The sequence below is a fragment of the Panthera pardus genome, unplaced genomic scaffold (genome assembly GCF_024362965.1).
Source record: "Panthera pardus isolate Hobbes unplaced genomic scaffold, ASM2436296v1 HiC_scaffold_16, whole genome shotgun sequence".
In the NCBI taxonomy this organism is placed as follows: Eukaryota; Metazoa; Chordata; class Mammalia; order Carnivora; family Felidae; genus Panthera; species Panthera pardus.
In genome coordinates this window covers 132321145-132326885 of record NW_026526721.1, presented here as the reverse complement: position 1 = coordinate 132326885, position 5741 = coordinate 132321145, and the positions used below count along the sequence as shown (strand labels likewise).

At 41.6% G+C, this 5741-nt stretch overlaps 1 long non-coding RNA gene across 1 annotated transcript; it reads left to right on the top strand.

The window, feature by feature from the left end:
• The first annotated feature begins 2897 nt into the window (after nucleotides 1–2897).
• On the top strand, nucleotides 2898–4999 carry LOC109258733 (uncharacterized). The gene is made up of 2 exons (XR_002076392.2): nucleotides 2898–4461; nucleotides 4719–4999. It is a non-coding gene; the product is annotated as an uncharacterized LOC109258733 (long non-coding RNA).
• Nucleotides 5000–5741: the final 742 nt, after the last annotated feature.

Genomic DNA, 5741 nt, shown 5'->3' with positions numbered 1-5741 from the left:
TATCACAGAGTAGCATTGCTGGTTCCAGAGTTTCATGGAAATGGAATCATACCATATATGCTCTTTTGTGTGTGTTTCTTTTGCTCAATGTCATGCTTTTGAGATTTTTCCATGTTGTTGCATGTGTCAGTGCATCTTTCTATAGCTGAATAACATTTTGTTGTATAAAGAAACCATAATTGGTTTATCCATTCCCTATTGATGAACATTTGAGTGGTTTCCAATTTTCCAAGAGATATTTATTCTTTGTAGGGCTCTGTGTTCACTCCTGGGCTATCAAGAAATATAAACTATGTCCCTGCCCATCAGAAGCTGATGCTTGGGATCTGTGCTTGAAAAACAGCTAAGATTGCACCAACATATCAAACAAAATATGACTCTGACTCAATGAACACAGACTGAGTCAAGGACTCAGAAGGAGGGAGTTTTTTAAGGAACATCAGTACAGTCTGTTTGTAAATACATGTACTTAGAAGATGAGCCAGCTTTAAAACATCAGCTGCCGGAGAACCAAAAGCAACTTCAAGCGAGGTCAGAGCTGGCAGGTAGTTGGGCCTGTTGCATGGGTACCTCTGGGAAGCCTCATAAATGTCCCATTGCCTGTGTCCTGGGCCAAAGAGCTTAATGAAGTGGGAGTAGGGTGAAAATATTCCCCTTGGAACACAGCTGGCTCCTGTCTTGTTTTTGTGGTTTTCTCCAAGAGGGTGGGGAGGGAAAGGTCTGTCCTCAGAAGGACAACCAGATGCCACATCTATGGTCAGGAAGGGCTCTCCGTGGCCAGGCATAGATGTTCCAAGCTGTGGGAAGGCAGGGTGGGCAAAACGGATATTGGTCTGGGGTCCCAGTTTGGGGTCTAGAGGGTGCATATTCAGCAGCTCTGACCCAAAATTGAATTTGGGTGAGTTGGGTAGAGTTTTGGGCACCAAGAACAGTGCCATAAGCGTAGATATGGGGCTGGAACATGACTGCCCCCAAAGGGGACCTGAGAGTCTGTGGGCAGAGCTGCTAACATCCCTGTCTGTGAGGCTGAGAGTTGAGGTCTCATTTGTTTTCATAAACCTTTGGAAGCTCACCTCTCCAATTCCTACCCCACCAACCTCTAATTCTTAGAGCTTTGCCTTTCTTTAGAGCTTTGCCTCTAAGGTCACTTTCAACTCAATCATGCTGTGTGAGTGGTCACACAGCATGATTGAGTTGAAAGTGACCTTAGAGCTCCTAAGCATTCAGAGGTGAAAGAGTGGTAGAATGGGCAAGTTTGGGGAGATTTCAGGAGAGTTATTCAGTGAAATCTCCTAATGATAGTTTTATGACCATGTTGGTGTTAATGACATCAATAATATTACATAATAATGATGTCCTGGTTGCTTGGGTTTTAAATTTTCTTTAAAAAAAATTTTTTTTTCATTGAAAGGACAAAAAACATCTTACATAAAATTTGGGGAGGGGGGAATGAGAAATCTTCCTACGAGCACCTCCTCACAGATATTTTCATGTTTGTCTTAACTTCCAGTTCCTATCTTAAATACTGTCTTCTCACAAGCTCACCTCAGCATTTTCCATGTTGCTGCAATAGTCTTGACAATGATTATACTTAATAGCTGCATAATATTTAATGTTGATGTACCACAATTTTTTATTTTCCATTGCTGGACATCTTAGCATCCTGATTTTCCTATTATCTATAACTCTGCAACTGAATAATTCCTTAAAAAAAAAATTTTTTTTTTTAACCTGAAGGTGCCCCTTACCGCAACCCTGAGGGAGGCCCAGGGTGTCATCAGTGATTGAAGAACAGAAAGATGAAGAGGACTCATGACTTAAGACTGCATTTTTGTGGGTCCAAGGGGAACCAAAAATAGAGGTGCTGTGGGGATAACTTCCCAGGGCATAATTATGAAAATGCTTTAAAAAAACCATAATTCCCATAAAAATACATTATGAGTACATAATGTTTTTTTATTTGTTTTTATTTATTTATTTATTTATTTTATGTTTTGGCACCTATTTTATTAGGATAAACTTCTAGAAGTGGAATTGCTGTGTCCAAGTGATATGGTGATGCTTTTTTTTTCTTTTTCAAAGAAAGGAAATAATTTTTAATTTGAATTTCCTCTTCTAGTTTTATGTTGGAAAGGAAAGCCTTTCAGTCAAATTACCTAAGAACCATATTGCTTAAAACAAGACATGCTAAAAAAAAAAAAAAAGATGCAAACAGAAAATAGAACTTGTGTTTTAAGCCACCCTGATTAGCCTGTCAGCTTATAATTTTGGTAGCACTTTCTCAAAGAAAGTCATTGCTATGCATGTTCTTTTCTTTAATTTTATTTTTTTTAATTTACATCCAAATTAGTTAGCATGTAGTGCAACAATGATTTCAGTAGATTCCTTAGTACCCCTTACCCATTTAGCCCATCCCCCCTCCCACCATCCCTCCAGCAACCCTTTGTTTGTTCTTCATATTCAAGAGTCTCTTACGTTTTGTCCCCCTCCCTATTTTTATATTATTTTTGCTTCCCTTCCCTTATGTTCATCTGTTTTGTCTCCTAAAGTCCTCATATGAGTGAAGTCATATGATATTTGTCTTTCTCTAATTTCGCTTAGCATAATACCCTCCAGTTCCATCCACGTAGTTGCAAATGGCAAGATTTCATTCTTTTTCATTCCCGAGTAATACACCATTGTGTGTGTGTGTGTGTGTGTGTGTGTGTGTGTACACAACATCTTCTTTATCCATTCATCCATCGATGGACGTTTGGGCTCTTTCCATACTTTGGCTACTGTTGATAGTGCTGCTATAAACATGGGGGTGCACGTGTCCCTTCGAAACAGCATACCTGTGTCCCTTGGATAAATACCTACATAATGTTTTTTTAAAATGTTTATCTATTTTTGAGAGAGAGAGAGACAGAGCACAAGTGGGGGAGGGGCAGAGAGAGAAGGAGACAGAGAATCCAAATCAGGCTCCAGGCTCTGAGCTGCCAGCACAGAGCCCAACACATGGCCCAAACCCATGAACCACGAGATCATGACCTGAGTTGAAGTCAGATGCCCAACTGACTGAGCCACCCAGGTGCCCCTCACAGTTTTATCTTAACTCGTTAATAAGGAACCAGGTGTATAAGATGTACAAGATAACGTATATATGGAAGTACAAGAAAAAATATGGAATAAGTTCACTAAGTTAGAAACAAACTAGTTATTTTTTTCAAGGCAATAAAACCATAACCTTTAGAATTATAGTTTCTATCAAACAGATGCCACTTTTCTCTCTACAGGAAAACAATCGTTTGTACCACTATTGGATAAAAACCATTTGTACCTTAATGATTTTCAACAAATTAATAGCTAACCTTGGAGAGTCATAAAATATTGACTCAAGACTAAATAGCAAGTCAAACGAAGTTTGACTAGAAAGTCAAAGGACCCCAAGGTAGGCTTGACAATAGGGGCCATGTATCTACTTTGCTTTATTTCTGACTTTTTGCTATTGTTTTTCTTGAAGAGAGAAGTGACCAAGGAGGAGACTCCATATTATTGATGATATTAACTGCCTCTCCAGTTCCTTCAGTGCAGGGGGGCCCAGCTGGGTTGTGCTCCTGGCTTCCAGCCGTGTGGGGTGCAGAGGGCCTGTGAGCACAAGAAAGGGAGCTTTGAATAACGAATGCACAACCTCTGGGGATGGATGGAGAGGGAGGGCCCACAGCGTGTGGGAGGAACAGGAGCTGAGCCCTGGGATTTGGCTAGAGCCCCAGCCTACCCCTAACTCACAAGGACTCTTGGAAGGCTGCGTGGAAGGCAGTTTAAAAGCTCAGGTGGAATCTGTTCATTTTACCTAATTGAGTGATCCTTTCCTTACAGGGTGGAGTTCTGCCCGGTGCTTTTGAGCCATTAACAGGATTGTTCACTCTCATCGCTGCACCTTTTTTGTGTTGTTTAATTTTTTAAGTTTGTTTATTTACTTTGAGAGAGAGACAGAGACAGAGACAGAGACACAGAGAGAGACAGAGAGAGAGAGCACTGGGGAGGGGCAGAGGGAGGAAGAGAGAGAGAATCCCACTGGCAGTGTGGAGCCCAATGCAGGGCTCAGACTCACAAACCATGAGACCATGATCCGAGTCAAAATCTAGAGTCGGATGCTCAACTGACTGAGCCACCCAGGCGCCCCACCACTGCCCCGTTCTTATCCCAAACATCCCTTACTTAGCACACTGAACCTGGAAGTCTAAATGACAGTCTCTGCCTCTGGCTTTGTTCTTTCCCTTCCAGTTCCTGGCCTGGGATCATCGTTGCCCCTTCCTACCTTTCCAGAGCAGAACCTGGCTCTTTGAGGCACAACAGTGGGGGTAGCTTCTGATTAGGAAAGAGAGCTCCAGTCAGGGTGGCAAACTTGTCCCGGTATTCCCAGAACTTCCTGGATTAAAAAACTGAAAGTCCCACATCCCAGGAACCCCCTCAGTCCAGGTAAACTGGGACAGTTGGTCACCCTAAGTCCAGTCCCACTTGCCATCCAGGCAGCTGTTGGATGCTGCTGTTCCCAATCCCTGATGGTTCTTTTAACTCTTTCCCCTCGGGTTTCCTAGTCTTAATGTTCTCATTGAAGCGCTCTTAAATACCTTCTTAATTTGTGAAACTCAGGCCTTATCTCCAGACTCATAAATTTCCTGTGTCTTTCATTCTGGAACAGAAATGGATACAAGTTTTACATTTTTGTTTTCTAGCAAGGAGGTATTTGTGGAGGCTTCCAAGAAGACAAACTGAACAGGATGGGATGTTTGCTTTCATGGATCAGAAATGAATCACATCACTTTCTTTCAGTAATGACACAGAGTTGCAGAGTCACAAGAAAGAAACAACAGAAAGAAAATGTTTTTGGGGTGGGGGGGAGGTTGTGAATAAAGGCTCCTGCGTGGAGACCCAGGATTGCGAGACAGAGATTGACGGTGTTTGACTGTGGTTGCCTCTAGAAGGACAATAAACTTGCCATGCTTATTTACAACTAGCGCTGTTTCTGAATGCTCTCTCTAGGCATTTATTCTGCTCCAGGGTCTTTAGAAAAACAGGTTAATAACTGGCCAAGGGAAGGGGGGAAAGGGAGACTGTCGGTGTGGAATGGTCCATGCCTGAACTCCTCTTAGGGATGAAGGCAAAAGCAGATCCCTGGAGAAGGGGGCGTCGTGCACAGCTCTGAAAATAAAATGTTATTGGCTCAAGTCTGAAACTGTCACTTTCCACTGAGATGGAATATATGACTCAGAAAAGAGAAGCACCAAATATTATGCAGACTGCCTTTGGGGAAAGAAAAAAAAAAAAACACCCACTTCTTATAAAAACACTTTTTTGGGATGAAGGATCTGATTTCAACTGATGAGTCATCACTGTGTTTTTTTACCACTTAGCCAAAAAATGAGGTTTTTAAAAAAGCATTTCTTGAAGCAAATTCTTCCACTGCTTGGGTTTCTCTCATCTGAGAGAGAAGGTATTCCAAGCACTTCCATCCACAGTGCCAGAAGCTGTCCCAATTAGCAGGAAGGATGTAGTGGGACAAGATTTGTAACCATCAAGCTCCAGATTCATCATGAACAAGCAACCTGAAGGTAATAGTTGTGATTTAGAAACAAGAAATTATCAAAAAATAGATTTTAAAACACAAATTTCAATTAGTAAAGAGTATGTTTTAAAATGACACAGTGAATGTTAGAAGCAAAGGGATTTATGAGAGCTTGGTGAGAGCATTGTAGTAG